The sequence below is a fragment of the Lepidochelys olivacea genome (assembly GCF_965140295.1).
Source record: "Lepidochelys olivacea isolate rLepOli2 genome assembly, chromosome: 2".
NCBI lineage: Eukaryota > Metazoa > Chordata > Testudines > Cheloniidae > Lepidochelys > Lepidochelys olivacea.
In genome coordinates, this window is record NC_140412.1 from 190,741,664 (window position 1) to 190,759,377 (window position 17,714).

The window sequence follows — 17,714 nt, forward strand, 5'->3', positions numbered from 1 at the left end:
AACAAACCCTTATTATATTGGATTCCATGTTGAAGTGGATGCTTATCGAACATCAGTATTTAGAATTTCTGTGGAGTCGGTAGCATTCACTGCACAGAGAATGAAAATGCCACAATGCCACACAGAAAAATGCTGCAATGCCACAAAAAAAATAGCTACTGGGACTGGTAACTGTACAGTTCTTAAGGGCAAACACCATAAAAAAACTGATTCATTCCAAAACATTTTAAGTTAAAAGGAGGATGAAACTTTTACTGGCTACATTTCTAATGCACTTTACAAACCAATGGAGATATCATGCTCTGCAGTGGATGGGGTGTATGTGGAGCTAACCCGTTCTAATTTATCACCATGAAGAGCTGGACATGGTTTGCAGAGGTAGATTGCAATGTCTTTTTGGAAAAAGGTATAAAGATATTTCCGAAATTTTTCACCAGCGAAGGCATAGATCAGGGGGTTGACACAACAGTGGAACATTGCAATCGCTTCTGTCACTTGGATTGCTAGCTCCAACTGACTGCTGCTCTTACAGTTATTTAGGGAAAATGAATCTTGAAAAGTGAACAGGAGAACAATGATGTTGTATGGTGCCCAGAAGAGAAAATAAACAATCATTAGGATAAAAATAAGCCTGACTGCCTTGTGTTTTTTCTCATTCCTACGTCTCAGTAATATTTTTATAATTTCTATGTAGCAGAAGATCATAATGACAAATGGAATGACAAGTCCCAGGATGTTCATCTTTAAAATCAGGAATTGCTTCCATTCTTTTTCATAATTTGATGGATAATGAGAGCTGCAAGTCCAGTGAGGACCTTCCTTTTGAACACTATGAAATATTAACCCTGGAAGAGAGGCTAATATTGCAACACCCCAAACGACAACACTTGTGAGGATGCCATAGGTAACTGTCCTAGCTTTTAAAGCAAACACTGCATGGACAATGGCCAGATATCTATCTATTGTCAAAAGTATTATGAAAAACATTCCACTGTAGAAGCCAGCATAATAGACCCCTGAAAGAATTTTACACATTGCATTTCCAAAATCCCACTCGTGTCCTGCGTAGTAAGCCCAAAATGGCAGGGAAAGAATAAAAAGCAAATCGGAAATTGCCAGATTCAGCAGATAGATGTCAGTCATGCTTCTCAGCCTCTTGTATTTTATCAGGATCAGGACAACTAGTGCATTGCCCACCAGGCCAAATATCAGCACCAAGGAGTACAGCGGGGGCAGAAACTGGGATGCAAATTGTTTGACGTCATTTGAACATGGTGCGGCATCATCCTGTTCATAGTAATACGTTGTTGTCTGTGTCTCCATCTCCGGTTCACTAGTAGAAGTGTTCATTTTGCCCTGGCCTAAGAATGAAGAAATGGATGATTATTTACAGAGTACTGTATAGAATCACAGTGAAACACAGGAATGAAATACATTGTATGGTATAATCATATGTTCATACAAGCCATTAAAATGTACTGTGCATGTTGATTTTCACTTCAGAATACCCTTTGCTCTAAGCAGGCAGGATAACAACTGCTGATGTTAAGATGTAAAAACAAAATTGCAGATCACGTTAACAAATAATATAGAATTAACTTACTCTTTAAACTTGCTAAATATTGTTTCCCACTTATACTATGTATGAGAAGTGTTTGTCTTCATTAAACCATGTGGCACCATAACACAGGTGAAAACTAATTGCTGACCGACTAATAGCAGAGGCAACTAGTTCAGAGCTGGGATGCTAGGAAGGGGGAGTAAGTGGTTTTCAGAAGTGTTAGAATGAACCAAAAAGAGACCAACAGAAAAGAAGAGAAAACAGTTAATATTTTTCAGCTTTCTGAACCACATTCAGATGTCACTAGCCCACATCAAAGCAATAAGCCATGAGTGTGTGCGCATTGGTAGGCTCTGGGTGCAGAACATCTAAGTAGCATTCCACAGGCAAAAATTTGCAAAATATTATTTGTTGAAAATTATTTGTCTACTTCTAATGCTTATTCTTTCAACAAGTTCTTAAATTTCTCACATAAAAGACTTCTCTGTACTTCCGTGTTCGGTTTCCATTGGTTCAGGAAAAAATAAGGGCCTGGCAGGGTCCATTTATCCCACTATGGCAATATAAAATGGCCTTAATATCAATGTACATTTATACCTAATTTTAGGGCACTTTATAGTACCAGAGTGGATTAAAGGGGCCCTTGTGTAAATGAAAATAAGGCCTATACTCTTTAGTTAAGAAAATTCTTCCTCTTTGTCTTTAAGGACTTATTTTCATTTATACCCAGGCCACTTTAAACTGCTATAGTCATGCAAAGGAGCCTTGAAGAAAGTGAGTATAAATATAATCTATTTTTTACTTTAAGGATCTTTTACATCATCAGAGCAATGTCAGGTGGCCTTTCTGTAAATGAGAATCAGGCTCTCTTTTTGTTCTTGTTTTTGTGATAATCTCCTTGTATACAACAAACAGCTGATTTACCTGTTAACTGGGAAAATGTGGAAAAAGGAAAGTGGACAACCAGAACCTATGCTGTGGGATGAAATGGCAAGTTTCACCTCTCTTGCAGTTCAGATCAAATCGAAACAATGAAAAATGTTTATATGTAGACTTTTAATGAAAACCGATCACTGTTCTCTACCATCCAAGGAATATTCATCATGTTGTGATCGGCTGCTAACCTGCAAGAGAATTCACAATATGTAAATTGATACTCAAACTCCTCCCTGGATGACATCTAATTATTTAAAGGAGTACTTGTGGCACCTTAGAGACTAACCAATTTATTTGAGCATAAGCTTTCGTGAAGTGGGCTGTAGCTCACGAAAGCTTATGCTCAAATAAATTGGTTGGTCTCTAAGGTGCCACAAGTCCTCCTTTTCTTTTTGCAAATACAGACTAACACGGCTGTTACTCTGAAACCCATCTAATTATTTAGAAACCATAATATTTTCTGTGCCATATTCTTGTATTTTAAATCTTTTGTTTAAAAAAATACTCTTACAATGTCCATTTTGAATGTATCCATAGTTAGAATTGATAATCTTGTTCTAATTACTGGATTCTGCTGACTAGATTAAAATGATCCAGTTGATTCAAGATTTTATTTCCTCTTATTGCAATGGCCTTTTGCCTGAACTCTAACATGTTATTTCTTCAGTATCAGAAATGTCTGTTCTCTGGGGTGTGAAAGTTGGTTGGAGTTAATGATTTAATAGATCTTTTCCATCAGTAACACCAGAGCTAGGGGAGCTATTAGCAGCTGTTTGCAAATTATCTGTGAACAAGTTTTGCTATTTAAATATGCTTGTTATTGAAAATTTTCAAAGGTTTTATACAAAATATTTCAGCCTATGGATTTCTCATGAATTATTCACTATGAGTATAGCTTTGAAGATTCATTATTTATAATTAAGTATTTGTACTGTGCAATTGATCACCTAAATCACATGATATTGTTTCCTCTCCTTGCTCAGATGATTGCAACTTTTATAAACAGGAGGGTTTGACTAATTCCTTTCCAGTGTGTACCGTGGTGTGGATGCATCTGCACGAGTTTCTGCGAACATTCTTGCAAACCAAATAACTCACACCAATGTTTACAGAAAACAAATTAAAAGGGTGCAAATACTGAGGAGTCTTTCATGGTTGAGCAAAGGCTACACACATTCTTGCCTTATAGCAGCACTCTTGGAAACTGTAGCGTTTTGAACAACTGTAATATATTTGTAAAAGGACAGACGTTTTGGGTGTGATGTTTGCCACCTCCTCTGCAATGACAGTTTCAGTGGAGGAGCAAAGCACACAAAACTCTTGGTGGTGATAGGTGATACTGCACAGATCTTTTGTTGTGTTTTTCCTGGCTAAGTTGGGATTCAGCTTTGTGACTGTACAGTGTTTCAGGAGGTGCTTTGCTGCCCAGTTCCCCAGTGACATTATGGCACCATCTGCGTGCATCAAGAGGAACTCTTCATTCAGTGCTTAATTCATGTCCCTCTCTCGCTGATGGTTAAATATTGTACAGCCTCTGGTTTGCTTGGCCTGTTTAACCAAAAATATATTACTTGCAGATAAATCCCACATTAAAAGAACATTAAGGCTGCAAAGTCTTGCACTGTAAAGTCAGGAAATGCCAGAATGAAGGTTGCCTGTTTGTTAATGCACTCAGAGCCCTAAGGTAGGTTTGTGACATACTGGGACACAATCCAGACTAATGAGTAGCTGTGTCACCTCACTCCTGCCTGCAACCTGGGATGCCCTTTTCAATACCTTGCTACTGTAGCCACTGAAACTGGACTGCTCACAAACAGCCACCAGCATGTAAGTCACTCAGAGGTATGTCTGTTTCTGCTGCAGCCAGTCAGCCACACCTTGGATCTTACCAGCTTTAAAGATTACCCCAGGCTGGCCCCAAAACACTCCCAGTCCCAGATTTCCCCCCAGAAATGTATGTCCTATACTGCCCAGTGCTCTCCAGTACAACTATATTGAGCCAATTATTCCTCTAAGGGAATAATATCCCAATTTATTACCTTAAATAGTTATCCAGACATGTCAATTTAAACACATTGGATTAGATAAAACAGTAAAACAAATGTATGAACTACAAAGAGAGAGATTTTAAGTGAGTACAAGTAATAAGGCATAAAACTCAGAAATGGTTACAAGAAAAATAAAGATAAAATGCTTACTGGTATCTACTTAAGAAACTATAATATACTTATCATTTAATATGTGGCTCCATGTTTTATTTATTGTGCACCATCCAAGCCCTGCAGTGAATACATAATTAATAATTTCCTAAGACTTTTTATGGTGCTCATCACTTGACAATCTGAGTGCCTTGTAAACATCAGTAAGTTTATCTTCAAAACAGCCCTTTGAGGTAAAGGATATTATCCTCATTTTACAGAGGAGGAACTGAGACATAAAAAGATTAAGATAAAAAATGTCCACTAATTTTGTGTGCCGAATTTGAGATCTTTAGGGTTGATTTTTCAGACCATCTAGCTTTATGTAACACTTCAAAGCACAGTTCCCATTGACTTCAGTTGAAGTTGTGAGTGCTTAGCACTTCTACAGATCAGACCCTAGGGTCTCAAACTGGGTACCCAGAAAAAAAGGAACACACAATTAGTGACCTCTTGTGAAAAGTTTGGTTTATGTCACTTGTTAAGAGTCCCATAAGAACTCTGTGGCAGAACTGCCTGTAAGATATAATCAGAAGAACATTGTGAACATGCTTTTGTTCTCAATATGTCATTTCATTTCAGATGCTCCAGTGGTTCCTATTCTCATGATGCTTTACAACTGATGTTCATAATGTGAAATCCAGGATTGTTCTGTATGTAAGTCCAATGGACCCATTCAGGCTTCTTCATCCAGAGCTAGCCTACCATTCAAGAATAAGAAATCTGAGTTTTCATGAGTCTTAGTTCCTGAGCATGCTGATAAGATGAGTTTCCAGGGGCTCCATAACTGTGCTCACAGCTAAGTGGTTTTTGAGGGCCCTTTATGACTAAATTTGCTAATAGGGTGAGTTTTCAGAGTGCCCTGTGCCTGAGCTTGCTAATAGGAGTTTTCAGGGTCCCCTATATCTGAATTTGCTGTCAAGGGAAAAGGGTAAATTTTGAAGGTTGTCTGAGGAAGGGATTCACTAGTAGTAGGTGCTTTTCAAATATTTGTGCCAAACACTGCTCAGTGGTCAAAAGTTATGGCATGCCCCTACCCCCCAAATTAGTATGCTCCAACATTTTCTTATCTATCTATTTTTTTTTAAAAGAATTCCTTTGCCCCTTTGGTTTTCCCCACAACCAGCTGCAGTGATAATGAGAATGCGGGACAATCACCTCAAATGTCTCACTCCTCAATCTGCATTCATGGATGGCTGATGAGTTTCAAAGGGTTGGATGAATCTGCAAACATTCACCAGACTGAGATAACAGGTGTGAATAAGTTTTGAGACCCCACCTTTGTAGCTGAGGGGCTTCTACTGCTTCCAAGTAGAAATGCAGGATTGCGTGATCCAGAGCACTGAATGGCACATTAAGAGACTTAAGGTTCTGAGCCGGAGCCTAGTGAAGTCAATAGGAGCCTGTCCATTAACTTCAGTGAACTATATACTTCCTCTAAATGAAGAGGGGATACTTCTCTTGTAGCTTTTTGTGCTAAACTCTACCATAATCCATAACTGTTTTCCCACAATTGCAGCAGAATCAGACTCTCTTCTTCTCAATATGTGAAGAGGCTAATAGATGGCAGTCTCATGTAGCTTTTCTCTTATGACCTACTGTAATATCCCACATAGCACAAAAATCTAACAGCAAACAAACCAACAAAAACTGACATATGAAATGTTCTGCTTTTAGACTGCTGGTGTCAAAATTTGTTGTATGCAGTGTTCTTGTAGCTAAGTTAGTCCAGGATATTAGAGTGACAGACCTGAAGAAGAGCTTTGGGTTAGCTCAAAAGCTTGTCTGTCTCACCAACAGAAGTTGGTCCAATAAAATATATTACCTCATCCATCTTGTATCAAAATTTAGTAGAAGTGTTCGCTAATTCAGAATCCAATTTTGTCTGTCTCAGCATTTTATTGTACTTTGTGTACAGTCACTCTTACTTTAAAGTTGTCTACAAAAGAGACTGTACTGAGGCATGCAGGATAACCAGAGCCTGCCAGCCATGAAAAGAGATAAACCATTGAGAAGTGAAGGAGAAGGGGGAAAGATCAAATACTTGGTAGAAAGTTCCATCCCCCAACACCAATCTTAAAATCTGGGTGGAAAATTTCACTATGTGAAGACCCTGTTTAGTAGGGATGATAATGTCCATCTCTGAGGGACGTTTTGTGTTTAGAGATAGCTCTGTTGTGAGAACGTGTGGGTGACAGTTCCCCTTCTCTGGATTATGTAACCTTCATATGGTGGAGATTCAGAGGGTAAGTTTTCTGAGGAAATTTTGACAAAAGCAGAGCTCTAGTAACAAGATCCTTCTCATAAGAACATAAGAACGGCCATACTGGGTCAGACCAAAGGTCCATCTAGCCCAGTATTCTGTCTTCTGACAGTGGCCAATGCCAGGTGCCCCGGGGGAATGAACAGAACCAGTAATCATCAAGTGATCCATTCCCTGTCGCTCATTCCCAGCTTCTGGAAAACAGACCCTAGGGACACCACCCTTGCCCATCCTGGCTAATAGCCATTGATGGAGCTAACCTCCATGAATTTGTCTAGTTCTTTTTTGAACCCTGTTGTAGTCTTGGCCTTCACAACATCCTCTGGCAAAGAGTTCCACAGGTTGACTATACATTGTGTGAAGAAATACTTCCTTTTGTTTGTTTTAAACCTGCTGCCTATTAATTTCATTTGGTGACCCCTGGTTCTTGTGTTATGAGAAGGAGTAAATAACACTTCCTTATTTAATTTTTCCACACCACTTAAGATTTTATAGACCTCAATCATATCCCCTCTTAGTCATCTCTTTTCCAAGCTGAAAAGTTCCAGTCTTATTAATCTCTCCTCATACGGAAGCCGTTCCATACCCCTAATCATTTTTGTTTCCCTTTTCTCTCAAACACTATCTCCAAGGCTAAATCACAACTGCTTCTATCTTATGGGCAAATCAAGTGTGGGTGAGTAGACAAGCACATGCAATAAAGCAGTGGTTTTCAACCTGTGGTCCGCAGACTATGTCTAAGATTTTCCTCCATTTGAAATTTTTAGGGGTCCGCAAATGAAAAAAGGTTGAAAACCTCTGCGATAAAGTATCAACTTTTTGCAATTAGTATAAAACTAGAAATGTATTCTCTAAAAGACCAGCAGGAAATTCATTCCTCTCATCCACACAGAGATTCCTAGTTAAGAATGATTCCAAGGAGTAGGATCTTCTATACAATTTGCAAAGGAAATCACTATTTGCATGTATTTTTTAAGAAATTGAGTCTAATAATTATTTCTGCTTGTGTATATTCAGAGCAGAAGAGTGTTCAGCTCTTGAAAAGAGGTCTGTCTGCTTCTCACTTAACAGTAACCCAGGGATATTTTAGGTATCTTTAGGAAATGCTGCCTGCAGAATGATCCCCAAAGAAACCCACATTTCGCACAGTAGGTTCCCATAGGCTTTTTGGGGGATGGTTCTACAGAGGACAGCTATCTTCTTGGCTTCTTCCCCTCCTGCTCTCCACCCACCTGCTGAAACTGGGGAAGCTTGCAGGGTACTTTTTGCTGTGGGAGTAAAGTGTGGATTATGTTGTTGTTGTTCCTCTTCCCACAGACCTTCCATACATACAGGCCAGTTTTGCTGGGTATTGTTGCAGTTTCTGGCCTGTCTGTGCACATGGTGGGTAGCTAGATGGTTTAGAATTCAATTTAATTAAAGCTTCAGACTTTAGCCCTGGTCTACACTATGAGTTTAGGTCGAATTTAGCAGCATTAGATCGATTTAACCCTGCACCTGTCCACACGACGAAGCCATTTTTGTCAACTTAAAGGGCTCTTAAAATCGATTTCTGTACTCCTCCCCGATGAGGGGATTAGCACCGAAATTGACATCGCCAGGTCGAATTTGGGGTAGTGTGGATGCAATTCAACAGTATTGGCCTTGGGGAGCTATCCCAGAGTGCTCCATTGTGACCGCTTTGGACAGCACTTTCAACTCAGATGCACTAGCCAGGTACACAGGAAAAGCACTGGGAACTTTTGAATTTCATTTCCTGTTTGGCCAGCGTGGCGAGGTCATCAGCAGAGGTGACCATGCAGAGCTCATCAGCACAGGTGACCATGCAGTCCCAGAATCGCAAAAGAGTTCCAGCATGGACCAAACGGGAGGTATTGGATCTGATCGCTGTATGGGGAGACGAATCTGTGCAATCAGAACTCTGTTCCAAAAGATGAAATGCCAAAATATTTGAAAAAATCTCCAAGGGCATGAAGGACAGAGGCTATAACAGGTACCCGCAGCAGTGCCATGTGAAACTTAAGGAGCTCAGGCAAGCCTACCAAAAATCCAAAGAGGCAAACAGCTGCTCCGGGTCAGACCCCCAGACATGCCACTTCTATGATGAGCTGCATGCCATTCTAGGTGGTGCCCCTACCACTACCCCACCCCTGTACATGGACTCCTGCAAGGGGAGAGTCGCACGCAACGGGGATGAGGATTTTGGGGAAGAGGAAGATGATGATGAGGAGGAGGATGAAACTGTTCTTCCCAACAGCCAGGAACTGTTTATCACCCTGGAGCCAATACCCTCCCAGCGCTCCCAAGGTGGGCTCCCAGACCTTGAAGGCAGAGACGGTACCTCTGGTGAGTGTACCTTTGTAAATATAACACATGGTTTAAAAGCAAGCATGTTTAATGATTAATTTGCCCTGAAGACTTGGGATGCATTTGTGGCCAGTACAGCTACTGAAAAAGTCTGTTAACGTGTCTGGGGATGGAGCGGAAATCCTCCAGGGACATCTCAGTGAAGCTCTCCTGGATGTACTCCCAAAGCCTTTGCAAAAGGTTTCTGGGGAAGACAGCCTTATTCTATCTTCCATGGTAGGACACTTTACTACGCCAGGCCAGTAGCACATAGTCTGGAATCATTGCATAACAAAGCATGGCAGCATATGGTCCCAGTGTTTGCTGGCATTCAAGCAACATCCATTCTTTATCTCTCTGTGTTATCCTCAGGAAAGTGATATCATTCATGGTCACCTGGTTGAAATAGGGACATTTTATTAAGGGGACAATCAGAGATGGCCATTCCTGCTGGGCTGTTTGCCTGTGGCTGAAAAGAAATCATGCCCACTGTTAGCCATGTGGTGGGGGGAGGGGTGAAGCGATCATCCCAGAGAATTGGTGCTGGGAGGGACCTTGTACCGAAAGCATATGTGCTATGTAATGTTAACAGCTTGGTTCACCGTGAAAGAGTCTACCCATTGTTCTCTAAAATGTGTCTTTTTAAATACTACTCTCCCTTTTTTTCCTCCCATAGCTTCAAATGTTTCAATGCTCCCCCATCATCTCCATCCCAGAGGCTAGCACAGATAAGAAGGTGAAAAAAATGCACTTGTGATTAAATGTTCTCTGAGCTCATGAAGTCCTCCCGCACTGAAAGAGCTAAGCAGAATGTGTGGAGGCAAGCAATGTCAGAGTCCAGGAAAGCACAAAATGAATGCAAGGACAGGAGGGACGCATGTGAGGAGAGGTGGCGGGAGCAACAGGAGAGGTGGTGGCAGCATGATGAGAGGAGGCAGGATGCAATGCTGAGGCTACTGGAGGATCAAACGGATATGCTCCGGCATATGGTTGACCTGCAGGAAAGGCAGCAGGAGCACAGACCGCCACTGCAGCCCCTGTGTAACCAACTGCCCTCCTCCCCAAGTTCCATATCCTCCTCACCCAGACACCCAAGAATGTGGGGGGGGGCCCTCCAGGCACCGAACCACTCCACCCCCTGGCATTCAAGAAGTTTTGAAGTGCAGTGTGGCCTTATCCTTCCCTTCTCTCCTCCTCTACTACCCCACACAGTGCATCCCTCCTCCCCCACCCCTTCTGGGCTACCTTGGCAGTTATCCCCCTATTTGTGTGAGAAATTAATAAAGAATGCATGAATTTGAAACAACAATGACTTTATTGCCTCTGCAAGCGGTGATCAAAGGCAGGAGGGGAGGGCGGTTGGCTTACAAGGAAGTAGAGTGAACCAAGGGGGCAGGTTTTCATCAAGGAGAAACAAACAGAACTGTCACACTGTAGCCTGGCCAGTCATGAAACTGGTTTTCAAAGCTTCTCTGATGTGCAGCATGCCCTGCTGTGCTCTTCTAACCACCCTGGTGTCTGGCTGTGCGTAATCAGCAGCCAGGTGATTTGCCTCAACCTCCCACCTTGCCATAAATGTCTCCCCCTTACTCTCACAGATATTGTGGAGCGCACAGCAAGCAGTAATAATAATGGGAATATTGGTTTCACTGAGGTCTAACCGAGTCAGTAAACTGCACCAGCGTGCTTTTAAACGTCCAAATGCACATTCTACCACCATTCTGCACTTGCTCAGCCTGTAGTTGAACAGCTCCTGACTACTGTCCAGGCTGCCTGAGTATGGCTTCATGAGCCATGGCATTAAGGGGTAGGCTGGGTCCCCAAGGATAACTATAGGCATTCCAACATCCCCAACGGTTATTTTCTGGTCTGGAAAGTAAGTCCCTTCCTGTAGCTGTTCAAACAGACCAGAGTTCCTGAAGATGCGAGCATCATGTACCTTCCCCAGCCATCCCACGTTGATGTTGGTGAAACGTCCCTTGTGATCCACCAGTGCTTGCAGCACCATTGAAAAGTACCCCTTTCGGTTTATGTACTGGCTGCCAAGGTGGTCCAGTCCCAAGATAGGGATATGCGTTCAGTCTATTGCCCCACCACAGTTAGGGAACCCCATTGCAGCAAACCCATCCTCTATGACCTGCACATTTCCCAGAGTCACTACCCTTGATAGCAGCACCTCAGTGATTGCGTTGGCTACTTGGATCACAGCAGCCCCCACAGTAGATTTGCCCGCTCTAAATTGATTCCCGACTGACCGGTAGCTGTCTGGCATTGCAAGCTTCCAGAGAGCTATCGCCACTCGCTTGTGAACTGTGAGGGCTGCTCTTATCTTGGTATTCCTGCACTTCAGGGCAGGGGAAAGCAAGTCACAAAGTTCCATGAAAGTGCCCTTACGCATGCGAAAGTTTTGCAGCCACTGGGAATTGTCCCAGACCTGCAACACTATGGGGTCCCACCAGTCTGTGCTTGTTTGCTGAGCCCAGAATTGGCATTCCATGGCATGAGCCTGCCCCATTGCCACCAGGATGTCCAAATTGCCGGGGCCCGTACTTTGAGAGAAGTCTGTGTCCATGTCCTCATCACTCTCGTCACTATGCTGCTGTCGCCTCCTCACCTGCTTTTGCAGGTTCTGGTTCTGCACATACTGCAGGATAATGAATGAGGTGTTTACAATGCTCATAACTGCCGTGGTGATCTGAGTGGGCTCCATACTTGCTGTAGTATGCATCTGCAGGAGAGCAGAGTTGCAGCGGAAGCGGTGGCTGACAACGGATGCCATGAGAATAGATATTTATAGAGAATGACAAGAGGACCTGAGAGGTGGATTCATGACAGCAGGAGAGCAGAGTGGCAGCGGAAGCAGTGGTTCAATGACGATGGTTAGCAGTCCTACTGCACCATCTGCTAAAAGCAGTATGGCGGCCGCACGGAAAAAAGGCGCAAAATGATTGTCTGCCATTGCTTTCACGGAGGGAGGGGCGACTGACGACATATACCCAAAACAACCCGCAACTATGTTTTTGCCCCATCATGCGTTGGGAGCTTAACCCAGAATTCCAATGGGCAGCAGAGAGTGTGGGAACTGTGGGATCGCTACGCACAGTGCAACACTCCAAAAGTCGACGCTTGCCTCGGTACTGTGGACGCACTCCACCGATCTAATGCGCTTAGTGGGGACACACACAATCGACTGCATAAAATCACTTCCTAAAAAAATCAACTTCTATAAATTTGACCTAATTTCATAGTGTAGACATACCCTTAGAGAAGGGGTGCTGTCACCAGCTCTTACCCCTTCAAGGCCTGGAAACATCCTTGCACTCAGCATTTTCAAAAGTTTCAGAAGCTACAACTCTGTAGTTTGGCTTTCACTGTGTCTACTTCCAATTGATTTGTCATCTTGTCATGTGGAATTCATTAACAAAAATACTCTTTCAGCATCTTCTTCGCTACATGAAATAGAAAGTATGTAAGAACCTAGGGTTTTTTTCTCAAATTCTTGAAGTTTCTGCTTCCAGTTGGGTTTGTCATCTTGAAAATCAAAGTATTTCTCTTCAGTACTTGTGCAGTCTAGAAACTCAGGAGACAAAATGACTTTAGATTGTACAAAATTCTTCACATAACTCATCCATGTCAGTAACTTTATCAGTTTTGCATGCTTCAGCTTCAGTAAATTTTTCAACGGAACACTTTTGCCAATAAGACAGTTTCTTGTGCACATTGTTTTCACTGAGGTTATATCTGTTTTGTAAATAATTTTGAGCTAGCTGATAAAAAAAAGCAGAACCCCTGTTTCTCACTTCCTTCATTCACTTTCACTGAGTTTCTTTAGTTTGAAAGTCACAACATAACACAAATGTTTTCATTTATTCTGCATTCTAGTTTCTTGTCTACACTAGATATCAATTTGAACAATGACGTTACTGTGAATGAGTTTGACTTCAGAGCTTTAGTAGTGTCTGTGAATATTTTTAGAGCACGGCTCAAGAAGAAACAGTACAGTTCAGCAATTTCATTCCAAAACTATCCCATATTACTCTAGGACATTCATCTGTCTCCAAAGATAGAAAGTGACTTGTAAGCTCTTTCCAACACATTGCTACTGAGTTAATAGCAAGTACAAGTGACAGCCAACGTGTGACTACATGACATAGAATTTTACTGTGTTCTACCCCAGCAAATTCACAAAACTCTTTAAGCTGATGAATTCTTAGTGAGTGAATGCTAAAATGGCTGTAAACTTTTAAAACTAGGTTTTGTACATCAATGTTGAGTTTGGTTACTGCACATCTTGTGCTGTTGTGTGTGAAGACCTAAACAATGGACAGCAAGAAGATCATGGTTTTTCTCTTTCTATTTTTGTAAAACACTGTTAAATATAGAAAAATTAACACTTGTGCTGTCTGTTTGGTATAGCATGGTATGGTGCTGTATGACTAGCAGATATTTCCCAAGTTGTTCATTTGGAGAAGCAAGAGGGGCTCAGAATTGCAGCTCTGACTGACTCAGTTATGTCATCACAGCTCATTGCTCAAGGAGCATGCTACGTTTGAAACTAAGTTGATTTAAATCTCCAAAGGTGGTTTGTTCAAAACCTCCTCACAGGAGTCAGTGAGAGTGAATGCTGCAAAACTACAAGAGAACGAGCCATATCAGAGGGTGGAGTTTCCCTCATCAGCAGTGCTAGCTCACAGAACAAAAACACACACCCAAGTTTTCCTTCCCTTTTCAGGGTCCAAATACAAGGCTTTCCCTTGCCAATGGATAAACAGGTAAAAAAAGTGGAGGCCCCCCCCTTTAACAGGCTATGGTGTTCTTTGATTTAAGCTGCAATGTTCACATGACTGGTGATTTGGATGAGGTCTAGTGGTGGGGGAAGAATTTACCTTTAGCAACTCTTAATCGTTATTGTGATTAAGTCTGTCAAGGGTAGCTAGAGCTTTGCACAGATGCAGTTTCAGATGCAGTTTGTGTAAGCCCCAAATCTAAATGAAATCAAATACTGAGCCACCCTCTTCGCAGGCATTGGAAGGGAGTTGCTGATTGGTTCCTCCCAGCAGGCATGGCTCAATATCTCTGCCCTGGATTTAACGGAGTAACTCTCTGGGCAGAAGGAACACTGAGACTCTCCGCAGGGAAACCCCTAGTACCTCAGTCCTGACCTGCAGCATGTCCTGCTGTTCTACTCCTGGGTTCCCTTACAGCTCTGCCACTGCCCATTAATCCCGACCTGCAGCTCGTACTGCTACTCCAAAACTGTACCTCTCCTGAAGAGCCTGCCAGTTGTGCCAGCCAACCTTGGAGAGAAAGCAAGGGTTCACCCTTCTCTTGCTCTATTTGAGTTATCAACTAAGTCACACACTTTGTATCTTATGTAGGCCAAGCATGTTCACCCACTAAGGGCTCCACACATCACTCCATTCACCACCCTGAAATTCCTCGTGTGCCACCCTCCCATCCCCAGGGCTGACTGTAAGTGTTTTGTTGCTCAGGGAGATAAATGTTTTCAGTGCCTCTACACAAGGCACACATGCAGTCATACAAATCTTGTTTATTTGGCACCTCCAAATGTTGGTGCCCAGGATGGCTGCCTTGACCATCTACCCCTAAAGCTGGCCCTGCCCATCCCCCTCTATTTCCAGGACTCCCTACAGCTCCCCAAATTTCCCTCTGCCAAGGGTTCTATGTGCCCCCCTTCTCCCTTCCCTCTCTTTCACACCTTCCCACCCACCAGGGGTTCTGTGTGCCATGCCACCTTCCCACAGACAAGGTCCTTCAATCCCCCCATCAGGGGTTCTGTGCCCCCAATCTTCCCTTTTTCAAATACCCCCTTCACTCCCATGCTACAGGCCCTGTCTGCCCCCATTCTCATCCTTAAAGCCAATGCTAGGGGATTATGGGACTCCTTCCCCTCCCATACCAGGGACTATGTGCACTCCCCTATTTCCCTCTCCCTCCACTCCATTATTTGTCTTCTTTTTGTCTGTGAGAGGACAAGTAGAGATGAGATATTGTTTTATTCAGAAAGTGTTAATGGGTGTCCACCAACCAGTTGTTTGGTCTACAGCCAGTTGCAGAAGTGCTTGAAGCCATGGATCTGCTAAACAGCAGGGGTTCCATGTGTCCCTCATTCCCCCCCCCAGCCCTTTCAGTTTTCTGATTTTCCCAAAAACCAACAGAGAGCTCTGACCATTGATGCCTAGAACATTCCCTGAAATTTTGCAAGTGATCAGATGTGGAGCTCAAAAGTTATAGTGTTACAGACAGAATGCTTTTAAGTTGAGTATAATGCCAATAAAACCCAAGGAAATGGAGTAAGTGTGAACTACATTCTGTTCAGAAATTATTACTCCATTTTCTAAGGTATAATCCAAGCCCAAAGGCAAGTCTTCCCCTTCCTAGAATTTAATAAACACAACACAGTCTTTTCTAGAGGTCAATCTTCCTTTGGATAATACTGGCCTCTTCCTTCCTATACATGACAGCTGAGCCCTGAACACTGAGACCCAGCTGCATCTGCTCTCAAATCACTTACCTCTTGCCAGTATGGTTCCATATCCCTAAAGATTTGTCAGGAAAATGATAGGTTTGGCCCTACCTGGATGAAACCTGGCTTTGCTCTCTGGGGACTTCCAAGACCCAGATGCTTTATATTCCTCACTAAGAGCAAAATGACATTCTTGCAAAAATTGCAAGTTCCTGAGCCTTTTTTTGCTGCTAAATACAAATAGTTGATTTAAAGGTTCACAATCAAAAGATCATGTTTGTCCTTACATTGTAGCTTCCCATTTAAAAAAGTGGAACATTAACTATCAGTATAGCAAGACCACACAATATTTATTCCACACACAGACAAGATGCTAGCTGTAACCGACCTTCCAAAAATGCATTGTTTTGGCATCAACGTGTCCTATATTCTCAACATATTCAGAAAAACACATGTATAATACTTTTTTCCCTGTAGCAGAGGTGCCCGTGAAAGCATTGTACAAACATTGATGAATTAAGCTTCACAATACAGTGGAACCTCAGAGTTACAAACACATCGGGAATGGAGGTTGTTCGTAATTCTGAACAAAACGTTACAGTTGTTCTTTCAAAAATTTACATCTGAACATTGACTTAATACAGCTTTGAAACTTTACTATGCAGAAGAAAAATGGTGCTTTTAATCATCTTAATTTAAATGCAACAAGTACAGAAACAGTTTCCTTACCTTGTCAAATCTTTTTTTTTAAACTTTCCCTTTTTTAGTAGTTTATGTTTAACACAGAACTGTACTGTGTTATTTGCTGCTTTTTTGTCTCTGCTGCTGCTTGATTGTGTACTTCCAGTTCCAAATGAGGTGCGTGGTTGACCAGTCAGCTCGTAACTCTGGTGTTCGTAACTCTGAGGTTCTACCGTAGCACAGTGAGTAAGACAAACCAGGGCACAAAGAGATGAAGTGAATTCCTCAAGGTCACCAAGCAAGTCTGTGACAGAGGTGGTAATAGGACTCAGCACTCCAGAGGCCAGTCCTGTGCTTTAATTACTTGGCTCTACTTCCTCCCATATGACTGATTCAAAGAAAATCAGATTGAGCAATTCAAACAGGCTAGAGAATTTAACAGCTCCTGCAGTCACAACCCTTTCAGAGTGGGATGATATATATAAAAAGTGGGATAATGCTCAATACCAGAGATTTGCTATCCTGGGGTTCACAGCCAGATGTCAGAGGGTCATGACCACCCTGCCCTTCCTATTTTGCTAAATGGGGAAGGTGGGTCTCAGTACCAAAAAGGAGGCAAACCACTGCTCTATCCTATATAACTACAACTGATAATTTACAATGGAATTGCACATGATAATGAAAGCAGGGCTTACACCAAGTGTTTGTACTGCAAGTTCCAGTGCAGTTTTTCTGGACCACTCCTGCCACAGATTTTAATTCTCTCTAAGCAGTAGAAAGCCTCTTTACATGTGGTGATAAGATGTTAAATGGTACAGCTTCAGCATAGTGCAATAGGAGTTGCAAGCTCAGCTCATGGCATGCAATAAAACTGACACCCTCTAGATCAGCTATGAAGGGTTTTATGTTTAATGTGCTCGTGTTCTTAGATGAAGCCATCTTCAAATCAAAGTTTTCCAGAAACTGTTTCAAAACCAAAATCCGGAGTTGTTTTTAATATAATGTTTGTCAGAGATTTTTCAACAAGACTGCTCCTGTTTGTCCTGATAGCTTTGGTCAGCATCTCATTCCACTGCATTCCCAACTAGCTCAATCCCTATCTTGTTTCCTACCCAGTTTCCTGCTCAAATGGTTCTGAAAGACTGCATCCCTTGCTTCATTACACCATCATTCATGTTAATTCTTAATCATTTACTATACCTTTTCATACATGAGGGAGAGAGAGAAAGAAAAAGAGAGAGA

The 17,714-nt window shown here is 42.2% G+C and overlaps 1 pseudogene across 2 annotated transcripts; it reads right to left on the reverse strand.

Annotated features, from left to right (window-relative positions):
* Nucleotides 1-276: 276 nt before the first annotated feature.
* On the reverse strand, nt 277-16,766 carry LOC311515680 (C-C chemokine receptor type 5 pseudogene; annotated as a pseudogene). Of its 2 annotated transcripts, none has more exons than XR_014714660.1 (2): nt 16,521-16,766; nt 277-1,361 (listed from the first exon to the last, which is right to left on the reverse strand). The product of XR_014714660.1 is annotated as a C-C chemokine receptor type 5 pseudogene (transcript). The 2 variants fall into 2 exon arrangements; XR_014714661.1 differs by lacking the exon at nt 16,521-16,766 and adding an exon at nt 2,486-2,601.
* Between the last annotated feature and the right edge of the window lie 948 nt (nt 16,767-17,714).